Consider the following 25,472-nt stretch of genomic DNA (forward strand, 5'->3'; position numbering starts at 1 on the left):
CTCACTCCTAGGGCTAAAAGGGGTCATCATGGATTTTGACACATTTCTTGCACACTAGAACCCTCAAGCTCACTATCTCGCTTGGAGTGATATCAGCTTGACCATGAAACCACTCATCCTAGGAGATGAGAAAGGATATTAGCAGAAAAACTTGCCCTCTTTATGTATACTCCATATTTTAGAAAATCAGCCTAAAACCAACCAAAAAAAAATTCTGAATTACCCCGAGAGAGAGAGAGAGAGAGAGAGAAAGATGTGAATACGAGAGAGAAAGATGTGAATATGAGAGAGAGAGAGAGAGAGAGAGAGAGAGAGAGAAAGAAAGAAAGAAGTAGAAGAGAATCACCAAGAAAGAGAAAAATGATGATATCCAGCTGAGGACCCTGGGTGTGCCAAACCTGTACTTACCAGATGTGAGCCCCTGAGGTTAATATCATAATGGAATGGGACTGATGAATGCTGCAGATGAAATAGTTCTATCATTGCAAGATATAGAAAGTTACATATGAAAAAGCAATTCTTCAGTACATCATATTTGCCTAGTATTGTAAAAGTTGGCTATTTAAAATTTTCCTATTCATCCATTTATTCCAAACCCTGTATAATGTCACAGGTGCCAAAAGTTTGGTCACTTACTGGCAGCACATTGGCAACAACTCATTTTACCCTTACTATAAGTCAAAAGATCACATCCAAACAAAGGCTTTGGGATAGCATTGCCCTTGGTACACTGCCCACATGGGTAGTGTCCAGTTGCATAATAACTGGACTACTAGAGTTTTTAAACTTCTATTTAAAAACTCTAGAGTAATTCTATTCTTTTATTTTTCTAGTTTTTTAAAACTGTAGAAACTTGGGGAGAAAACTAAGAGTGAGCATAAAAGGATATATCAAGAGGTAAGAGAAGAAATATTACTAGTGACCCAAAAAATACATATGCAGTTGCTTTGAAACATGTTGTTGATTGAGTGAGTCTGTTCTCTCAACGCTCATCTGACATTAAAAATATGACTAATTAAAAATTATCTAACTTATTATTTCACATAATACATTTTCTGAAGTTCAGACAACATAGATTCAGAAACTGTTGGGGAGAAGCTGTAACATACATTTAATAATGTGATAACATGAGCAATTAGGAGATAAACTACTTCTATCCATGCAGAAAAAGATGTGAATGCGAGTCATCTTTACAAAAAAAAAATAAAATAAAATAAGTAAAAAAACAGAAACAGATTGTTATAAGCAAATTATGCCTCTAAACAACAGACAAACCAAATTTCCTCCTTTAATTCTAAATAATGTAGCGTTTTTTTTAATGAAATTTGCACAAATGACACAAATGTAGAGGTCTACTACAACAAGATAAATTACATGGCCAGATATTTAGTGTTATGACCTGTTTTTAATTGTTAACAAGGAATGAACATGATCCCATAGGTGTCTCCTCCAATTAACACATTTGCTGACACTTATATTTGTTATATCATTCTTCCGTAAGTATTTTTAGGAATCAAATGTCTGTTACATACGTAAGAGAGTGTTACATATTTGCTTAAACTTGACAGGGAATGAACTTTGTTGATTACATGTTCAGTAATATGCATTCAACAAAGTAATGATTTGTTATAGTTTTTATCTGGACTCAAATCCTGGCAAGATGCTTTATGTTTTGTGGACTTTTTTTTTTTTTTAAAGCATGGCTAAATTATGCATGACAAAAACCATGCAGCCCTCGGCCACTGGCATCAGCTATATGTTTTTCACTTTGCAGAAACTTGGTTTTCATCTGGCAAAAAGACGATAGAATACAAGTAAATTTAGAGACACAATACACTGATGCTGGCACCTCCGTAGCCAGCAGCAGTACGTAGCACACACTTCTTGATTAGACCAGGGTTTGAGGGAATGACCACCGCATATCCCTGGAGTAATACAGCCTTAGTTGCTAATGCTCCTAAAAAAAAAAAAAACAACCAACACTGATGCTCTGTAGCCTTAGTTGTGTTGGCAAGAAAACAAGCACACAAACATTTTGAATAAAATTGCCACAGTTTTTGTAAGAAAATATTCTAGTTTATATCAGTTATATTACATATTCACCTTACTTTATATTTTACTGTAGGTCTTTACGGAAATCTGAATAGCATTCAAAACAAATTACTGGCTTTTCTGGACACTTCTTGCAATAGTATGTTGTATTTTGCCAGACTGACTGCATAGATGACACATTTTCCATATTACACGTTTATTTAGAGGGAATTTCACAAGTGTATGTTGAATTGGCATTCTAGTGATAGTAACCTGAGTAGTAGGACATCCCTAACCTTGCACAACAAGCTCTTTTACAAAAAGGCAAAAGTCATATAAATTCATTTTCCTACCCAAGTATTTATTGAAGAGATGAAAGGCAATCAGAAGCATAATTTGAAAAATATGAATTGCCAGTTTTTTGTACCAATAAATCAGATTTGTTTCACATGGATGGTAAACCATTTGGTATTTTCTATCTACTCTAGATATATATTTGTGATTTTCAGTAACAGCTTTGGGATTCATTTTTGTTTGGCCTCATCATTTTGTGCTTGAAATCAGTAGAAATTATTAAATGTATCTCTTGTCTTTCCATTTTGAAATAGTCACACCATTGGCATAACTATATATACTTTCACCCATTATTAGCTTTGCCATTCAGACATTCTTTGGAATTTTTTTTCTGTCGGCACATAATATACCAGTACCATACCTGTTGGCCTCGAGTAATTGTATTGCAAGGGCATGGGAATTGTAAAAACTATCCATATGCAAAGAACATCCAATATACAGTTTATCTTCCATAAATTTCAGAAACTACATTTGCAGCATATCCTTTTCTTCTCCATTCACCTGTTGCTTCTGTGTATACTAAACACTTCAATACTAGACTGTTTGGCTCAGTCAGAATGTACAGGTTTATGCCATACTTGTGTCTTTTGCTTTAAATCTATTGTTTAAAAAGTAGATGGTTTCTCTAGAGAACAATGGATTCATCTAGTCACAGCTGTTTTCCCAGATAATAAATTTTTAGCATTGTTCTATTTGGGTGGTCCAGTAAAGGGCAGATTTTATAATGAGGTATATAGGCAGCTTGACATTTTGGGCACATTGCTGGCATCTTATTATTAATAAAAATTTGTTTGGCAAAAAACCCTTTATTGCAAATAGTGGGGTATCTTTTCCAGTAATATTGAATTTTTGATGCATGAATTGCTCCCATGTGAAGAACTAATCCCAAAAAAATTTTCATCTCCTACGTGCTAACACCTTTCCATGCATTTATACGTAAGCCAGTTTTCACACGTGCTTCACACCTTACAGTGGCTGCATAAGGTTTGGTTTCATTCACAAGCAACTGAAAAAAAAATTCATCAGTTGCAAGCAGCACAAAATATCCAATTGGATTATTTCTCTGCAGTGCTGGAACACGTAGGTGCTACTTTTGTTGTGTGCAGAGTTCTAACATCAGCAGAAGCATTTCAGCAAGATTCAGAATCCACATCACTTGAATAACATTCAATTTCAGTATCAGATGACATATTATAAAAAACTGATTCAGTGTCATCAGCTTGAACACACTGTCCATCCCTGTTCCTTTTCAGTCCTGATGCCTCAGGCTGTGGATCCATTACAACCTTTTAGTTTAAAATTTTATAGGAAAATACTTTTCAGACAAAATTGTATCAGTAGACACATACTAAGGATGATGTTTTGTTTTACAAAAACTAGGAATTAAAATTCAATAATTTTCAAAAATTTTTACCATTTCTTCTTGTGGAAATTACAGAAATAGATAAAATAACTTCAACATAAGCAAAAACTGTGAACGAGATATGCAACATTTATAGCATTCTCAAGACAGTGCAATTGACTCTAAGCCATAATGCAAATAGTCAAGTTAGTGTGCTGATATCCATCAGTTGTTCATTTTATGTGCTTTTTCTTTTGCAATGCTTATTTATTGGCTGAACATGAGTGATGCATATTTGGGTATGTCACAACACTTGTTTATTTTGACGTGTGTGTGTGTGTGTGTGTGTGTGTGTGTGTGTGTGTGTGTGTGTGTGTGTGTGTGTGTGTGTGTGTGTGTGTGTTCCGGCGGAGAACGTGTATTTCTTGATGCACAAATTATCCCCATGTGAAGAACTAATCTCAATAATGTTTTCACATTATCGCATCTAACAGTGGTTGCATAAGCATTGTTTTTGTTCACAAGCAACTGAAAATATTTATCAGTTGCAAGCAACTCAAATAACTAATTGGATTATTTCTTTGGGGCACTGCAACAAGTAGGCACAGTTTTAAGTAAATGGAAGGGATTTCATCAGTGAAGACTCCTCCAAGCAATACTGGCATCTGTTGTTTGTAGTATTCTAGCATCAACTTGAACGAATTCAGAATCTGCATCACTTGAATTTTATATCAGTATCTCACAACATATTATAAAGATTTGATCCGACGTCATCAGCTTCAACATACTGTCCATTCCTGTTCCTTTTCAGTCCTGATGTGTCAGACTGTGGATCCATTATAAGAACCTCTTTGTTAAATTTTATAGGAAAACACTTTTCTCACAAATTTTTTTGCCCAAATTTATATCAGTAGACACACATTTCTTTTTTTTTTTTACAAATTAAGAATTAAAATTCAGAAAGCATAATCTTCACTTTTACCTTTTCTTCTTGTGAAATACTAAACTAGATAAAATAACTTCAACACAAGCAAAGAACATATGAAACTATGAACCACTTATACAGTTTATAGAGTGCTCTCTAGACAGTGTGAATGATGCCAAGCAAAATCGCTGTCATAATGCAAATAGCCCAAGGTTCGGTCAGTGTGCAATATCACTCAGTTGTTCATTTCATGTGCCATTCCTTTTACAGAGCTTGTTTATTGACTGCAATTGAATGGACGCATATATTCATTAAGGCACAAAAATTGCAGTTTCTTTTGGCACAATTTTACGATAAGGCATTGAACTAGTTAAGAATCATATTTGTTACAATACCACTCATGCCATGCTGATTCCTCCTTAGGTAAGCATAGCATGGAATACTGACACTGATTACAGCTGGGCTGACCAGTTTGGGATTGTCATGTCTCCCTGACCTTACATACCCTTACATTTGGTTCTCGAGGTTGTTGCAGACATTCTCTCAGGTATGCCAGATTGTCAGGTATGTCAGTACTTGCTACCTGGGAGTCTAAAACACTGATGGAACTGATATTTGGGTGACATTCAATACGACTGGACCAAATTTCAGCGAAGTGTCCGGTTGGTCTGTGACAGCCAAATCCTCTGTTTCCACCTTCACAATGTTGGGACTATTAGTAATCCTGGGTATAACCCCCATGCGTAAGCACACTGCGGGTGACCACCCACACATGTGAACCAACATAAGCTGAGGTCAAGGTGTGGCGCCCACACCACATGGGGGAATGCCACCACTCTGTGTTACTAGGCAATACTACGTGGTAGATGACATTCACCATCCAGTGCAATACCACCACTTTGCTAATTGGAGGCTTGAAGTGGTGGAACCCATATTTAGTCTCAAGAGCTAAGTTCCGGTCAACCCTTCCCCATCTCTTCTATCATGCAGTATGACTGTTGACTTTTGAGGTTATGATGAACATCATGGCGGGATCCAATCTTCCTTACATTTCAAGGGTACAGTTCTAAAACAGTGTTCGCAGGCCGGCCACTAGTTAGTACACTTGACCAAACCTATTGGTAATTCTTTAGGAAGCTTCTGCATCAGCTAGTGTATAATCTTGCCACCTCTACTCTGCCAGATAATGACTGGAGAGAGTCCGAGTAGTATGCGGCGGGCATTGTCGAGACCACGTTGTGTCAAGGATCTGGGTATATTCTTACCATGTGTATGCCGTATCCAAAATTTCATTACTTCATACAGCGTTCCCCCCCCCAAACTTTTCTTACTATTGAATGCACCATGAATAGAGTTAGCTTATCTGCGAAACCTAATTAAGTTAGCCTGTCTGTGAAAAGATCTAAACCTCCCAAACACTTCCTAGTCCATTTCACAAATACAGGTGTCTCAGTTCTAATCTCAACAATGTCCATTTCCACTTGCAGTCTGCCAAGCCCCATGTACATTTCCTGACAGAATCTCAGTTATCAGTTGATTCAACTACATGTTCATCTCAGTTTCCCAAATTATTCGCTGTATGATTCCTTTCGTCTCAAAGGTGGTACTTGTGCATATGTCCTGTCAGATATTCCCTGTCAGACACTTGGGGTTTGGAATCTCCTCTTTTCGTCCTTCTCTGGCTTAAACTCTCTATACCTTATTCTGTCAAATTCATCTGTTGACTCTACCATTTTTCCAACTCCACTAATCACTTGGAGCTCTTTGACTTTCTCCAGTCCAACTTTCCTAACATTGAGCTAATTTTCCTTGGTGATTTTAATGTTAACAACTCCAGCTGGCTTCTGTTCTCTGGTCACACCGACCCAGCTGGTCAAGATGCTGAGGCTTTTGCAGTTACTAATGACCTCACAGAGATTGTTCATTTACCTACCAGAATACTGGACAATCTTAACCATACAGCCAATATGCTTGATATTTTTCTCACAAACAACCCTTCTAAGTACACGGCCCAAGTGATTGGTCCTTTAGGCATCTTTAATCACAACTTGGTGATTGTGTCTTCTCCAATGAAACTTTTATCTCATGGCTATTCCCAACCTCATGATATTTGGCATTACAAGAATACAATATGGGATGACCTGAAAGCTTTCTTTTCTTCTTTTCCTTGGCTGGATTACTTTTTCAAAATTTCTGATGTCAACGTTTGCTCAGATCGCATCAGTGAAACTATTCTTGTAGGAATGGAATCTCATCCTTTATATGAACCTTGGTTTTCCAAGACATGTACTAGAGCTGCTCAAGAGAAGAATGTTGCATATCGTAATTGGCTTGATTCCAATTCTTTATTTTCATTTTCTGCCTACACCAAAGCTCGCAACAATTGTAAAGCAGATATTAATCAGTCGAAACTAGATTTTGAACAGGCTAATTGTCGAAAACTTGCTTCTTGCTCTAATGGTGGCCGAGCATTCTGGTCTCTTGCCAAAGCTGTTGGCCGCAACATTTGCCCATCTCTGCTTCCACCTCTGTCAAAACCAGATGGTTCTATTGTCACTTCAACTAAGGATAAAGCTGACCTGCTAGCATCATGTTTTTCTTCCAACTCGTAATTAATAATCCTGGTAAAGCACCTCCCAACATGCTCCATTCAATGCTTCTGTTATCTTCCATCAAAAGGATGTCAGAAGGATTTTAACAAATATTGATGCTCAGAAAGCTCCAGGTCCTGACGATATTTCTCCACTTGTTCTCAAAATCTGTGCTCCTGAACTTACGCCTTTTCTTTGCCACCTTTTTCACTTTCTTATTCCAAAAGTGTTTTTCCTTCTGCTTGAAATTTGCCCATATCCGACCAATTTCTTAAAAGAGTGACAAATCCCTACCATCCAATTATCGATTGCAATTACTTCTACTCTTTCTAAAGTAATGGAGAAATCAGTTAACCTCCAACTTTTAAACTACTTAGAAACATTCCGTCTGATCAACGATTAACAGTATAGATTCTGTTAGTGTTGATCCACTGGTGATATTATGGCTTATGTTACCCATTTATGGACAAATTCAGTGGAAAAGTTTGGTGAAACACAAGCAGTTGCTCTTGACATCTCAAAGGCTTTTAGCATTAGCATTAGTAGAGGCATTTGATGCAAGAAAGCAAGCTTATGCAGCATCAGCCAAAAAAAAAAAAAAAAAAACCCACTTCCACTTCACCCCACTGTTCGTTCAAAATACCTGTCCAGCTGAGCCTTAAACTTATTTAGGCTATCAACTTCCACGACAAGGGATGGAAGTCTGTTCCACCAACCAACCACCCGCTGGCTAAAGGCAAATTTCCGCACGTCTATCCTACATCTGTCTTTCCTCAATTTGAATTTATGCCCTCTCAAGTGATTATTCTGAGCGAGAGGAAGGTTCCCATCAGCATTGAGCATGCTCAAACCATTCAAGGCTTTATACACCTCTATCAGATCACCTCGCTGGTGCCTAGTCTCCAGACACTGTAATTTGCAAAATTTAAGCCTTTCTTCGTAAGAGCACCCCCTTTGTTCCATTCACTAATCTTGTTGCCTTTCTCTGTACTCGTTCCAGCAGCTCTACATCCTTCTTGAAATGAGGCCTCCAGACCTGTATACAGTACTCTAGGTGGGGCCTGACCATTGCCTTATACAAGGGAATAATCACCTCCTTATCCCTGCTAGAAAAATTCCTATATATCATTGACAATACACCATGAGCTACTCTTGCAGCCCGTCTGCACTGCTCAGAGAACTTCATATCTGCCTGCACAACCACCCCCAGGTCCCTTTCATTCCCTACCACTGTCAGTGTAGTACCACAGAGTTGATAAGTTGCCCTGCGGTTGCTGTTTCCCATGTGTAGTACTTTACATTTGTCAATGTTAAACTTCATTTGCCACCTCGAAGCCCATCTGCTCAACCTTTCCAGATCCTGTTGCAGCACCATAGTGTCAGTAGTTTCCTTGACAACCCTGCCTACCTCTGTATCGTCTGCAAACTTCGACATTAAGCTTGATATACCATCATCAATATCATTTATAAATACAGAAAACAATAATGGACCCAACACTGAGCCCTGAGGGACTCCACTAATAACATTAGTCCACGACGAGCAGTGTCCATTGATTACCACTCTCTGTCTTCTCCCCCTCAACCACCCCTTTATCCACAGCAGCAATTTGCCTCCAATGTCACACTGCTCCAATTTGTGCAGCAGTCTTCCATGTGCAACAGTGTCAAAAGCCTTTCTAAGATCCAAGTATATAATATCAAAGTTATTCCCTGCATCCAGTTCCTTTGTGACTGCATCATAGTATCCAATCAAATTGGTCAGGCAAGACTTCCCCTTAACAAAACCATGCTGTATCCGAGCTATAACTGAAGTCTTCTCTAAATGATCCTGCAGTGCTTCTTTAGCTAGTGCCTCATTTAATTTTCCTGGAACAGAAGTTAAACTCACAGGTCTATAATTACTTGTGTCAGCCTTTGATCGTCTTTTGTGAATTGAGGTCACATTTGCACATCTCCAGTCTGTGGGTACCTCCCCTGAGTCCAAGGAAGCTCTCATAATTATGGCTAAGGGTTTGCTTACTTCCTTTTCTGCCTCCTTTAATATAACTGGATAGATCCCATCCACCCCGGGTGCCTTTCTTGTGTTTATCTTCAACAATTTCTCCTCCACTTTACTCTCAGTTATTACAAGATTCTCTAGCTTATTGCTAGAGTTGAATACACCTCTGGCATTCCCCTCGCTAAATAACTCCTCATGTGTGAATGTCGATGCAAAATATTCATTTAGTTTGTTAGCTACCTGAGCAGGATCATCAACAGTTGACCCATCGATATCAAGTGGACCAGTCTGATTCATCCCCTTCCTTCTAGAGTTTACATAAGTAAAGAACTCTTTGCTGTTTTTCTTTGCATCCCTTGCCAAAGGTTTCTCATAATATGCCTTCGCCTGCCTAACCTGCCTTGTAACTTGGTTTCAGATCAACTTGTATCTATCATAGGCTTCTGTGTCATGTGTTAATTTGTATGTATCCCATGAATGTTTCTTCTCTGCCATATGCATCATTAGTTCATCTGACAACCATTTAGGCCTAAACCTTGAACAATATTTCTTAGTTGGTATGTAAAGCTTAGTAGCTTCCAAGATAAGTTCTTTGAATGCTTCCCATTTTGCATTTGCTGTTGGTAACATCATCAGTTGATCCCACTGTATAGAATTTAAATACTGTCTCAGTCCATTGTAGTCTCCTTTACGAAAGCAATAACCCTTCCCTTTACCCCTAATGGTAGTTACCTCTTTCAGTAAATCCCACTTCAGCACACTGTGATCATTGCCACCTAGTGGTTCATTTATCTGCAGATTCTTAATGCATGAAAAATCACTGCTGATAATCAAATCAAGAGTATTCCTCCCTCTAGTTGCCTCCCAAACATGCTGATGTAGAAAACAATCATCCAGTAAATCCACAAAAGCCTTGCTAGTGTGAGTGACCAGCCCCCAATTCCAGTCAATATCTGGGAAATTAAAATCTCCCATTATAAGACTCTCTGATTTACTGGCCCACTCTATTTCCCTGTACAGTTTCTTATTATACTCATCAGAGTCATTAGGCCTATAGCACACTCCTACTCTCAATTTTGATCTCCCAATGCTTATGTCACACCAAACTGACTCGACACTGCACTGTCCAGCGATGTCCACTGGCTTCACTTCCTTGGATTTTATGTATTTCTTAACTAATAGCATAACCCCTCCTCCCTTTCTATCCAGTCTATCCTTTCTGTAGACCTTGTACTCCCCAAATTCCAGTTCTACATTCTTTATATCTGTGTGACACCACGTCTCTGATATCCCAACAATATCTGCCTTTGATGTTTTGAGCAATACCTCAAATTCACCTAATTTATTTACTAAAATTTATTTACTTTTGATCATGTTTGGCATAAAGATCTTCTGAACAAAATTCCATTTTATGGTTTGCCAACTGTTTTTTGTAATTGGTTATCCAGCTTTCTCTCTGACCGCTCCCTGAGGGTGATGATAGATGGTTACTCTCTGTCTTCTAACTTCTCGACTAATGCTAGAGTCCCCCTCCCAAGGTTCAGTTCTTTTCCTCTTGTATATTAGTGACCTTCTTCTAATGACCAGAAATCATATGCACAGTTTTGTTGATAATAGCACATTGCATTCTGCTTTCCAGTTTGAGTAACTTTGCCCTTCTCAATCAACTTCTACTTCTTGAATATCTGCTACCAATTCCTTAAATGCCAATCTCCAGGTAATTCTCCAGTGAGGCAAAGACAACATAGTTCATTTCAATCATTCTAAAACTCTGTACTGCCTTATATAAACTTTAAAAGGAAGGGGATGAATCAGATTGGTCCACTTGATATTGATGGTTCGACTCTTGATGATCCTGCTCAGATAGCAAACAAATTGAATGAGTATTTTACAACTACATTCACACATGAGGAATTATTACGGATTGAAAATGCCAGAAGGTTATCAAATTGTAATAGGGTACTTAATGATTTTGTAATAATTGAGAGAAAGTTGAGGAGAAATTATTGAATTTAAACATAAGAAAGATACCTGGGGTGGATGGGATCTATCCAGTTATATTAAAGGAGGCGGTAAAGGAAGTAAGCTAACCCTTAACCATAATTATGAGAGCATCCTTGGACTCAGGGGAGGTCCTCACGGACTGGAGATTTTAGTTTAACTTCTGTTCTGGGTAAAATAATGGAGTCACTGGTTAAAGATGCATGGAAGGATCATCTAGACAAGACTGCAGCAATAATTCAGACCCAGCATGGGTTTGTTAAGGGAAAGTCTTGTCGGAAAAATTTGATTGGATATTATGATGTGGTTACGAAGAAACTGGATGCAAAAAATAATTTTTATATCATATACTTGGATTTCCCGAATGTTTTTGACACTGTTGCACGTGGAAGACTACTGTACAGAATGGTATTAAGGGTAAGTTGCTACAATGGATAAAAGGATGGTTGAGTGAGAGAAGGCAGAGGGTGGTAGTCAATGGACGCTGCTCTTTGTGGACTAATATTATTAGTGGAGTCCCACAGGGTTCGGTGTTGGGTCCACTATTGTTTTGTATGTTTATCAATGATATTGATGAAGGTATATCAGGCTTAGTGTCGAAGTTTGTAGATGATACAAAGGTTGGCAGTATTGTTAATGACAGTAATGGCAGTGTGCTACTGCAACAGCATTTAGAAAATTTGGGAAGATGGGCTGAGAAGTGGCAACTGAAGTTTAACATTGACAAATGCAAAGTACTGCATATGGGTAGAAGTAACCCCAGAGGAACGTACCAACTGTGTGGTACTACATTGAGGGTGATAGAAAATGAAAAAGACCTGGGAGTAATTGTGCAGTCAGATATGAAGTTTTCTGAACAATGCAGACTGGCAGCAAGAGCAGGTCATGGTGTTTTGTCAATGATATACAGGAAGTTTTGTAGCAGGGAAAGGAGGTGATTGTTCCTCTGCATAAGGCATGGCCTGACCATGCCTTCAGTACTGTGTACAGGTCTGCAGGTCTCATTTTAGGAAGGATGTAGATTTGTTCCAGCATGTACAGAGAAGGGCAACAAGATTGGTGAGGGGGGGGAATGAATGGATCCTCTTACCAAGAGAGGCTTAAATTCTGCAAATTGCAGCAGCTGGAGACTAGGCACCTGCAAGGTGATCTGATCGAGGTGTATAAGGCCTTGAATGGGTTGAGCATGCTGAATTCTGATGGGATTCTTCCACTTGTTCAGATTAGAAATCTAAGGGGACATAAATTAAAATTGAGGAAAGACAGCTGTAGAATAGATGTGTGGATATTTGCCTTTAGCCAGCAGGTGGTTATTTGCTGGTACAAACTTCCATCTGTCGTTGTGGAAGTTGATAGGTTAAATAAATTTAAGGAGGAACTGGACAAACATTTAGAGCGAATAGTTGTGTGAATTTTTTTATTTTTTTTTTTTGCTGATGCTACATAAGCTCATACACTTTCTTTCTTGCATCACATGCCACGATTACTATCTCACAAAACGGATTCTTCAGCTCCTATGCTTATCTTTGGTGACACTCCGATTTGTAGGCAAGATGATATAACTCTTTTGGGGATTACTCTGACTTCTAATCTCTCTTGGCACAAGCACATTGCAAATATTGCTTCCTCTGCTTCTAAAAAACATGGTTTTTCTCTTTTGCTCTCTGCTTTACTTTCATTCCAAAGAGCTGTTCACTCTGTACAAATCACCAATCCATCCTACCATGGACTATTGTTTCCACATCTGGGGCAGTGCCCCCTAAACCTCTCTCAGACTTCTAGATTCCATTCAGAAGAGGACAGTTAGGTTAATTAATCACTCATCTCTAACATCTCCATTCTGTGTCTCATACACGTTCTGTTTCTGCTGCGTGTCTTTTCTGTGGATACTTCCACGGGCACTGTTCTTCTGAATTGGCTTCTATTATTCCTGCTCTCTCTTTGAAAACAGTCCGAACACATGCTGCCACCAGTCAACATCCATTTACTGTCCAACTTCAAACCTCACAGAACCAAATTTTCATCTTCTTCGTTTATTCATTCAACTGCTGTTTTCTGGAACAATCTTCCTTCATATATATTTCCTGAAAATTACAGTCTACAGAAGTTCAAGTGCAATGTTAACAAATATCTTCTTTCGTCTTCTCAACCTCCGACCCAAGCACGGTACTAAGTACTATAAGTTCTAATACCTCTCGTGTTTAGGGGTTCTCATAAAAAAAAAAATAAATAAATAAATAAAATATCATCAATTGGCAACCTCTCCCACATAGAGCACCCTGCACCTATGGCTTTTACATCTTTATGGGGGGGGGATACCCCTTTATATCCCGTATTCAATGCTGGCATTTGTTCTACCAAAGCTATTATGAATCCTTACTTACGCGTCCTAGATCCCTGGGTCCAGGATGGAAAAGATTAATTGTTGTGTTCCACAGGCCCCGAGGCTAAGTGGTGATATGACACTTGCATGTGATGATAAAACATAACCTAACACCATAATACGCAAACCACACAATTCGCATGTTATCTGGCCTTTATGGAGTTGTATTATATTATGTCACAAAGTCGCAGCTCAGAGTTGTGGGATACCCCCCCCCTCGGTGTCAAAAGATACACTATACACTTGTTACAGATGAGAAAAATACGTATCCCTTTGCTCTATCCCTTGCCCTATTACATACTGACTCTCCCACACCTATATGCATATGCATTTTCCTACAGGAAAGCTCTTCACTTTCTCCACTCTATATCCATCTACAGAGTGGGTGGTTAATAAACTAGACATCAGTGACCATTTTCCAGTAATATGTAAATTACAAGTGACAACTGCACTGCAACCAGAGAAGCATATCATTTGAGAATTTACATGGAAGATTGATGTTTTCTCTTCTATTTCTTTTTATGAGCAAATTATTCTGCCTGATTTCCAGATAATGGAAATTGTCTGCATGTTACAAGCAATTAACTGCAACCATCAATGCCTATACCACAATCTTCTCATGATCCACACACACACACACACATCTGTGATGAAATGATACTTGCAACATAGCTGAACACAAAAGTAATAAAACATGGAGCCTGTTTCACACGCATCCTATTACTTTCAACCTTGTCAGTTGCAAGAAACTTAAAGAAAATGTCTGGAAAATTAGATGCATGTGTTAAAAAAAGGGACTCCCAGGAGTTTGAAATATTTTTTTAATAAAGATAGGTGGACTAGAACCAGGGTATACTAATGATATTAAGTATACACGATCTGACGATTTGTTAGACAAATATAGGACATTAGAGGCTTGAAGTGGTGGAATCCATGTTTAGTGTCCAGAGCTAAGTTCTGGTCAACCCTTCCCTATCTCTTCCATCATGCAGTATGATTGATGACTTTTGAGGATATGATTAACATCGTGGCGAGACCAATATTCCTTACATTTCAAGGGTACAGCTCTAAAACGGAGTTCGCAGGCCGGCCGCTAGTTAATACACCGGACCGAACCGATTGGTAACTCTCTAGGAGGCTTCCGGATCAGCTAGTGTATAATCTTACTACCTCTACTCTGCCAGATAGTGACTGGAGGGAGTCCGAGTAGTGTGTATGTGGGGAACATTGTCGAGGCCACGTTATGTCAAGGATCTGGGTATATTCTTACCACCTGTACACTATATCCAAAAATTTCATTACTTCATACAGCATGTCCCACCCACTTTTTTTTTACTATTGAATACACCATGAATTGTCAAACTAGTAGAGCAAGCTTATCTGAAAAAATATCTAAACCTCCCAAGCACTTCCTAATTCATTTCACAAATATACGTGGTCTCAATTCTAATCTCAACGATGTCCATTTCCACTTGCAGTCTGCCAAACCCCATGTACTTTTTCTGACAGAATCTCAGTTATCGGTTGATTCAACTACTGCTCATCTCAGATGCCCAAATTATTCACTGTATGATTCCTTTCGCCTCAAAGGTGGTACTTGTGCATATGTCCATTCTGATATTCCCTGTCAGAGACTTGGCTATTTAGAATCTCCTCTCTTTGATCTTCTGTGGCTTAAAATCTCTCTACCTGATTGTGTCAAATTCATCTGTTGTCTCTACCATTCTCCAACTCCACTAATCACTTGGAGCTCTTTGACTTCCTCTCTTTGCAACTTGGCTTTCTCCAGTCCAACTTTCCTAACAGTGAGGTAATTTTCCTTGGTGATTTTAATGTTCACAACTGCAGCTGGCTTCCGTTTTCTAGTCACACCGACCCAGCAGGTCGAGATGCTGAGGCTTTTGCAATTACTAATGACCTAGCACAGATTGCTCATTTACCTACAAGAATACCGGACAATCCTAATCATACGGCCAATACGCTTGATCTTTTTCTCACAAACAATCCTTCTAAGTACACTGTCGAAATGAGAGGTCCTTTAAGCACTTGAGATCACAACTTGGTGATTGTCTCTTCTCCAATGGAACCTTTATCTCATGGCTGTTCCCAACCTCGTGTTGTTTGGCATTACAAGAATGCAAAATGGGATGACCAGCAAGACTTCTTTTCTTTTCTTCTTTTCCTTGGTCGGATTACTGTTTCAAAACTTCTGATGTCAGCGTTTGCTCAGATCGTGTCAGTGTAATTATTCTTGCAGGAATGGAATTTTATCCCACACTCCACCTTAAAATCTCGTCCTTTATCTAAACCTTGGTTTTCCAATAAATGTGCTAAGGCTGTTCAAGAGAAGAATGTTGCATATCATAATTGGCGTGTTTCTAATTCTTCAGTTTCGTTTTCTGCCTACACCAAAGCTCGCAAAAATTGTAAAGCAGTTATTAATCAATCCAAACTAGAGTTTGAGCAGGCTAAGAGTAGAAAACTTGCTTCTTGCCCTAATGGTAGCCGATCATTCTGGTCTCTTGCCAAAGCTATTGGCCGCAACTTTTGCCCATCTCTGCTCCCACCTCTGTCCAAACCAGATGGTTCTGTTGTCACTTCAGGATAAAGGATAAAGCTGACCTGCTAGCATCCCATTTTTCTTCCAGCTCATGTATTAATGACCTTGGTAAAACACCTCCCACCATTCCCGACACGCTCCATTCAATGCCTCCTGTGGTCTTCCGTCAGAAAGATTTTGATGAATCTTGGTGCTAAGAAAGCTCCAGGTACTGATGGTATTTCTCCACTTGTTCTCAAAACCTGTGCTCCTGAACTTACTCCTATTCTTTGCCTCCTTTTTTCACTTTCTTATTCCAAAGGTGTTTCCCTTCTGCTTGGAAATTTGCTCATATCCAGCCAGATTAGGGGAAATGATTTGGCTGACACAGCAGCCAAATCAGCAACTCCCAATAATAACCGCTGCCTGTCAGTCCCCTATACAGACTACAGGCAAATAATACACGAGAAGATACACTCCCAATGTCAAGATTCATGGAATAGACGGACTACGAAAAAATTATATCGTATAAAGCCTGTAATTGAACCGTGGCAGTCTAGTCTGCGCAAGAATCATAAGGAGGAAGTTGTTCTTGCCCGGACCCGCATAGGACATAGTCATTTGACTCATTCGTTTTTGCTGAGGGCTGATGACCCTCCTATGTGGCACAATTTTATCAATTAGGCACATTTTAGTTGACTGTCCAGATTTTAGCAATATCCGTTTTACTGCTTTTAATCATCTGACTGAGCTTTATACACTCAGTCAGTTTTTATCTGACAATGACAATGTGTCTGCTGTTTTTAGCTTTTTGACTTCAGTAAACCTTGTTAGTCACGTTTAAAAAATCTTATTATTATAGTTACTTGTTTACTGATATTTATCTTTTAGTTTATACTTGTTTCATACCTTGACTTAGTGACCTAAATCATTAGGCCACTGAAAATTTTCAGGTTTTGGCCCATTATAGCCTTAGTCGCTAATGTGCCAATAAAACCCAAGCAACAACAACAATCCAGCCAGTTCCTAAAAAAGGGTGACAAATCCCTCCCATCCAATTATTGTCCCATTGCAATTACTTCTACTCTTTCTAAAGTAATGGAGAACTCAATTAACTGCCAACTCTTAAACTACCTAGAAACCTTCTGTCTGATCAACGATCGCCAGTATGGATTCCATCAGTGTCGATCCACTGGTGATATTCTGGCTTATGTTACCCATTTATGGACTAATTTAATGGAAAGGTTCGGTGAAACACAAGTAGTTGCTCTTGACATCTCAAAGGCTTTTGATCGTGTTTGGCATAAAGGTCTTTTAAACAAGCTTCCATCTTATGGTTTGCCAACTGTTTTTAGTAATTGGTTATTCAGTTTTCTCTCTGATCGCTCACTGTGGGTGATGGTAGATGGCTCTCTGTCTTCTAACTTCTCCACTAATGCCGGTGTCCCCCAAGGTTCAGTTCTTTCCCCACTCTTTTCCTCTTGAATAATAATGACCTTCTTCCATTGACTGGAAATCCTATCCATAGTTTTGCTGATGATAGCACATTGCATTCCGCTTTCCATTTTGAGAAACCTTGTCCTGCTCAATCAGCTTCAACTTCTCGAAAATCTGCTACCAATTCCTTAAATGCCAATCTTCAGGTAATTCTCCAGTGGGGGCAAAGACAGCTTAGTTGATTTGAACCCTTCTAAAACTCAGTCTTGTCTTATATCTCGCAAAAAGGATTCTTCTGCTCCTATGCTTATCTTTAGTGACACTGCAATTTCTAGGCAAAATGATATATCTCTTTTGGGGATTACCCTGACTTCTAATCTCTCTTGGCACAAGCACATTACAAATATTGCTTCATCTGCATCTAAAAAACTTGGTTTTCTCTTTCGCTCTCGGCGTTACTTTTCTTCCAAACAGCTGCTCACTCTGTATAAATCGCAAATCCACCCTACCATGGAATATTGTTCCCACATCTGGGGTGGTGCCCCCAAAACCTCTCTTAGGCTTCTTGATTCCATTCAGAAGAGGGCAGTTAGGTTAATTAATGATTCATCTCTAACAGAGTCTCTCCACTCGCTTTCTCATAGACTTACTGTTTCTGCTGCATGCCTCTTCTACAGATACTTCCATGGGCACTGTTCTTCTGAATTGGCTTCTATAATTCCTGCTCTCTCTTTCAAAACAGTCCGAATACATGCCGGCACCAGCCAACATCCATTTACTGTCCAACTTCAAACACACAGAACCAACTTTTCATCTTCCTCATTTATTCATTCAACTGCCGTTTTCTGGAACAACCTTCCTTCATATGTATTTCCTGAAAATTACAATCTACAGAAGTTCAAGTCCAATGTCAACAAATATCTTCTTTCATCTTCTCAACCTCCAACCCAAGCACGGTACTAAGTACTATAGGTTCTAATACCCCTCGTGTTTGGGGTTCACATAAAAATTTTAAAAAAATGCTGAAGGAATGCCACAAGTTAGGTCACAATGTCTATGTATCTTCAATTCTGCCCAGGCACGATAGGAGGGATTATATGCTGAAAGCCTTGTGGATTAACTCAAGACTTGAAGGACTCTGCAAGGTGTTTATGGGGAAATTTCTATCAGCTTGGTCCACACTTGTAGATAGAAGGAATCTGTTTTGTAGAGACGGGACACATTTAAACAAAGATGGTACAAGAGTTTTTGCCAGTATTATTGAGGATACTTTAAAGGTTGAAGGAAATTGCTAGTTTGGGGGGACAAGGGTAATACAGATACATGTTTTTCTGATAATATTGGTCAAAGTAACACTTGCACATACCTCATGAGTTCTTGCTTGTTACCACAACAGAACATATTACCAAGATGTTCCGAGACAGAAACGTTTCAAATGAGCAGGTAGCTAATGCCAAAGAAACAAGCTTTTAAATTTGCTCCGAGTTTAAATAACTTTAAGTTTGGAGCAAATAGGAAGGAAACTCCACATGGGGAACAAAATTTTTAAATCAACTAAATTATTGCTATTTGTATCAGCATGTCAGTGAAAGTACTAGGGAAGAGAATATTCTAGACCTCATCATCACCCATGAACCAAATGACAATACTGCTGACAATACAGAAACCAGTAGCCGGAAGTGATCACAGAGTTCTACGGTGGACAATGAAGAGAAAGGTAGCAGTAGTTAAAGACAAAGAATAGGTTATATTTTCAGAAATGGAAGTTACTATGCCTTAAGGTGCTACATGGCCTATTAACTGGGTAGATATCACACAGAGAGCGAATACAATTCAATTATGGTATACCTTTAAAACATTAATTACAGAAGCCTTGAGTACCTATATACCATTAAAAATACTCCACAAGGAAGATTCCAGGTTGGATGAAATTGCCATATTACTTGGGCAGAAAAAAGACAGCATGAAAACTTACTGAGCAATAAAAAGTACTGGAGCCTATAACAGCTACAAATTAATCTGTAATAGCGCCACAGAAAAGGTTAGGCTGGCAAAGGCAGATCATGAGAAATCGCTGGCAAAAAGAGCAAAGAGTGGGGATAAGGAATTCTGCACATGTATAAATGCAAAAAAGGGAAGGACAAATCAGATCGGACCCTTATGTAATAGACCCTTATGTATTAGATACTCCAGCTAGCTGAAGTTGCAGATGAACACAACAGTTACTTCGCATCGATATTTACAGAAGAAAAACTCTTTATGTCAAAGAGAAATTATGGGAGGGAAGTGAAAACTATCTAATTAATAATTTTGAAATTTAACATTATTATTTATTGAAAAAACTTTTGAGCCTACAAGACAGTAAAGCTCCTGTGGTTTATGACATATACCCTATAATCTTAAGGGTGGCAGCAAGTGAGTGCATTGAACTATTGAGGCTAATTATGAGAGCATCACTGGACTAGGGAGTGATTGTGTTGAATTGCAAAAGTGCCAAAGTATCTCCAGTACATAAGGGCAATTCTAAGAGTGAAGTGGGAAATTACTGGAAAATCATGTTTAACTAATCTGGTTATTTATTTTGACAGGAACACTCATGAGCTGGATTTAGGGAATAATTTTTATATCATTTATTTGTATTTCAGAAAAGAATTTGAATCAGTCTCACATGGGCAGATACCTTATAAGCTGGAACAGGTTGGAATCATAGGGAAAATCCTTAGATGGATAGCAGGATGGCATCAGGCAGAGGGTCGCGATAAATGGTTATTCCTCAGATTGGGTTGATGTAAGAAGTGGGGTTCCCCAAGGATCAGCCCCGGGTGCCAACTGAATTCGAGGTCAAGCATTCAAAGTGCGAATATATAGCGATCTTTCCCACCGATAAAAGTTCATTTTAAGTTATATCGTTTTCTACTAGCAGTTCATTTATAATCCAGTTTTATACTTGGAAAATCACAAGTAAGAACAAGAAAGGAAATTCATCTTTCTTTTTTTTAAAGTAATATAAAAACATTACATATATTACTTTATTTTACTAACCAACTAACTGCTTGGCCTACTTGCGGAACTGCTCCTGCCTCCCTGTGGTGGGACCGGAAACTTGGGAGGGAAAGTCAACCCCTCAGGGCAAAATGGACTATGACAATTACCCAGAGCTTAAGCAGCCTAGGCGCTCATCCAGTACCGTCAGCAATGCTGACCATGAAATTTCCCACAATGTAACAAAGTCTAAATGACTGCGTACAGACACAGACCAACAGGAATGCCCATCATTCCTTATCTTACATAGTCTGTCGGACAATCTATGAGCACTCTCTCACCATTTCTTATACAGAAATGTTTGGAAAATGTGGCGGGCTCTCCCAAAATGGTGAGAAGACTCAGATCTAGAGACCTCTTGGTAGAAACGGTGAGTTGTGCACATTCTGAGAGACTTTTGAAACTAACGATATTTGGCGGACTACCCATTCAAGTCACCCCTCATACAACATTAGATGCCGACCGGGCTAGCCGAGTGGGTAAAGTACCTGCCCGGCAACCCAAAGTACTGCAAAAACCTTGGGAGGTGCAATATGGCCACAGAAGCCGATGCGCCAACAACTACCAAATCAAAAAAAAAAAAAAAAAACAACATTAGATACTTCCAAGGGAGTAATTGCAGAGTGGGATCTGATAAATGTAACAGAAGATGAACTGGCCCAAGAACTCAAACATCAAAAAGTGGTATAAGCGAAATGCATCATGATCAGGAAAGATGGAGATCTTGTTCCCACCCACAACATCATCCTGACATTCGGAACACCTATCTTACCATCCAGTGTCAAAGCTGACTATCTCAACTGCCGAATATGACCCTTTATCCCGAATTCTATAAGATGCTACAAGTGCCAAAAATTTGGTCATTCGCAAATGGCTTGTCGAGGAGATCCAGTCTGTCCAAACTGTGGGTCAAAAGAACATTCGCAAACAGACTGTGACGCCAAAACACCGCACTGTCCGAATTGCAAAGGCGCGCATCCAGCCTACTCCAAATCATGCAACCTCTGGAAAACTGGAAAAAAAATCCAGACGTACAGGGTAGAACGAAAAGTCACATACTAAGAGGCAAGAAAGCAAATTATGCTCAACGCACCCAAGAACACATATGCAGCAGCAATGCAAAAATATCAAACAACAGCAACACAAACTGAAGTATCAGTTCCCCCAACCATAATTGATTGCAGATTGGGCCCGATCTATACTGTCACCATCGATGAAACAGACTCCAAAAGAGCAAAAGGTAGTAGTAGAGCCAACAATACCCCATTCGTAGTCCCGTCAGCTACCCCACATAGACCCTCAGATATTTCAAAATCAAAAATCGACTCAGTTCCAAATAGGAAGACAAACAATATCACTTCAATAAATATGGACACTGATAACAATACTGACCCAAATGAACCTATCCTAGACCTTCACGCAGAAGATGACATGGATACTGGACGCCCAACCTTTCCAAGAAGCGAGAAAATGAAACTTGATCACTACAAACAGCCTGGGAATAAAAAAAGACTCAGAATCTTCCTCAAGTAACAAAACCAAATAATGCACCAGATCATACAGTGGAACTGTAGAGGAATTCGCAGTAACATTGATGATATCCACAAGTTAATCGATCGTTACCATCTCGTTGGTATCTGCCTACAAGAGACAAATGTAACACGGCATGTGTCACTTTCAGTTAAGAATTATGCACTCTTTAGGAAAGACAGAACTGCTACAAATAATGCTCACGGAGGGGTAGCCATACTCAGACTCATGAGTACTTTGCAGATTCATTCCATTACAAACCTCCATCGAAGCTGTTGCAAGACGTATAGTGATTGGTATTACTTCGACAATTGTCTCTATCTACCTATCGCCCAATCACTCCTATAGCATCCATGAACTGGAAGATCTTATTCAGCAGTTGCCAACCCTTATCTGTTTATTGGGCGACTTCAATGGACACCATTCATTGTGGGGTTCTCCCAATGCAGATGGACGAGGACAACTTATCGAACAGCTTGCTGACAGACAAAATCTGACAATACTAAATACTGGCTTGCCAACTTACATTCATCTCTCTACGGGTAGAACTTCTGCAATAGATCTTTCCATATGCTCTCCGATTCTCTTTCCTAGTATTGAGTGGATGGTCCTCGACAACCCGCTAAATATCTGAGGACGAGGGTTGCCGGTGCAGACGTGCCTTTCTGCCGCTCTTGGAACAGAGAAGTTTTTTCTGATTTATTTTCTGCTTTATTAGTTTAAATTGACATATTAACTTATTTTCTAGAGTAGCTTTATATTCCTATTTACGGTACTTAAATTTAAAGTAACTCAGATAGAGATTTTGTAGGTATTACTTAGTATCGGAAAGGGTATCAAATACACGTGTTTACCGTTCGTAAATAGCTGCCATTGTTACGGGAAAATTAATCAGTAAAATCTATTAATCTTGTCGAACTTCATTGGCAATTAAATTGCACTTTTAACTATACATATAACCACTTAGGTTACGTAACATAAATAATTAGTAAAAATAAATAATTAATACATAACTTGATATGGAAGTTATATAAAGGGATTTTGTAGATAACACTCGTTACTGAAACATAAATATTTCGTAGATAACACTCGTTACTGAAACGTAACTATTTCGTAGATAACACTCGTTACTGAAACTTAATATTTCGTAGATAACGCTCGTTATTGAAACATAAATATAGCATTATAAATGGGTTTGGATACAAGTTTAGGATTTAATTTTGTACAGAAATTGAAATTTTATTGAAAGTAAATCAAATATATCAAATATATTTAATCAAATATGTATATATATCAAATAAATCAAATATAAATTTTATTGAAAGTAAATGAAAATATAAGGAATGCAGAACTGGAATTTGGGGAGTACAATGTCTACAGAAAGGATAGACAAGATAGGAAGGGAGGAGGGGGTTATGCTATTAGTTAAAAAACACATAAAATCCAAGGAAGTGAAGCCAGTTGACATCGCTGGACAGTGCAGTGTCGAGTCAGTTTGGTATGACATAAGCATTGGGAGATCAAAATTGAGAGTAGGAGTGTGCTATAGGCCTAATGACTCTGATGAGTATAATAAGAAACTGTACGGAGAAATAGAGTGGGCCATTAAATCAGAGAGTCTTATAATGGGGGATTTTAATTTCCCAGATATTGACTGGAACTTGGCAGCTGGTCACTCACTCACTAGCAAGGCTTTTGTGGATTTATTGGATGATTGTTTTCTACATCAGCATGTTCGGGAGGCAACTAGAGGGAGTAATACTCTAGATTTGATTATCAGTAATGATTCTTCATGCATTACGAATCTGCAGATAAATGAACCACTAGGTGGCAGTGATCACAGTGTTCTGAAGTGGGAGTTACTGAAAGAGGTAACTACCATTAGGGGTAAAGGGAAGGGGTATTGCTTTCGTAAATGCGACTACGATGGACTGAGACAGTATTTAAATTCTATACAGTGGGATCAACTGATGATATTACCAACAGCAAATTCAAAATGGGAAGCATTCAAAGAACTTATCTTGGAAGCTACTAGGCTTTACATACCAACTAAGAAATATTGTTCAAGGTTTAGGCCTAAATGGATGTCAGATGAACTAATGAGGCATATGGCAAAGAAGAAAAATGCATGGGATACATACAAATTAACACGTGACACAGAAGCCTATGATAGATACAAGTTGATCTGTAACCAAGTTACAAAGGAGGTTAGGCAGGCGAAGGCAGATTACGAGAGATCCTTGGCAAGGGATGCGAAGAAAAATAGCAAAGAGTTCTTTACTTATGTAAACTCTAGGAGGAAGGGGATGAATCAGATTGGTCCGCTTGATATCGATGGGTCAACTGTTGATGACCCTGCTCAGGTAGCTAACAAACTAAATGAATATTTTGCATCGACATTCACACATGAGGAGTTATTCAGCGAGGGGAATGCCAGAGGTGTATTCAACTCTAGCAGTAAGCTACAGAATCTTGTAATAACTGAGAGTAAAGTGGAGGAGAAATTGTTGAAGATAAACACAAGAAAGGCACCTGGGGTGGATGGGATCTATCCAGTTATATTAAAGGAGGCAGCAAAGGAAGTAAGCAAACCCTTAGCCATAATTATGAGAGCTTCCTTGGACTCAGGGGAGGTACCCATGGACTGGAGATGTGCAAATGTGACCCCAATTCACAAAGGAGGATCAAAGGCTGACACAAGTAATTATAGACCTGTGAGTTTAACTTCTGTTCCCGGAAAATTAATGGAGGCACTGGTTAAAGAAGCACTGCAGGATCATCTAGACAAGACTTCAGTTATAGCTCGGACACAGCATGGTTTTGTTAAGGGGAAGTCTTGCCTGACCAATTTGATTGGATACTATGATGCAGTCACAAAAGAACTGGATGCAGGGAATAGCTTTGATATTATATACTTGGATCTTAGAAAGGCTTTTGATTCTGTCACACATGGAAGACTGCTGCACAAATTGGAGCAGTGTGGCATTGGAGGCAAATTGCTGCTATGGATAAAGGGGTGGTTGAGGGGGAGAAGACAGAGAGTGGTAATCAATGGACACTGCTCATCGTGGACTAATGTTATTAGTGGAGTCCCTCAGGGTTCAGTATTAGGTCCTTTATTGTTTTCTGTATTTATAAATGATATTGATGATGGTATATCAAGCTTAATGTCCAAGTTTGCAGACGATACGAAGGTTGGCAGGGTTGTCAAGGACACTACTGACACTGTGCTGCTGCAACAGGATTTGGAAAGGTTGAACAGATGTGCTTCGAGGTGGCAAATGAAGTTTAACATTGA

General features: G+C 39.0%; 1 protein-coding gene across 4 annotated transcripts in view; it reads left to right on the plus strand.

The window, feature by feature from the left end:
• c11.1 (maestro heat like repeat family protein c11.1) overlaps positions 1-25,472 on the plus strand; it is a 1,259,325-nt gene that overhangs the window by 714,446 nt on the left and 519,407 nt on the right. The window lies entirely within an intron of this gene.

The sequence above is a fragment of the Mastigoproctus giganteus genome, chromosome 10, assembly GCF_048544385.1.
Source record: "Mastigoproctus giganteus isolate SK-2022 chromosome 10, ASM4854438v1, whole genome shotgun sequence".
Classification (NCBI taxonomy): Eukaryota; Metazoa; Arthropoda; class Arachnida; order Uropygi; family Thelyphonidae; genus Mastigoproctus; species Mastigoproctus giganteus.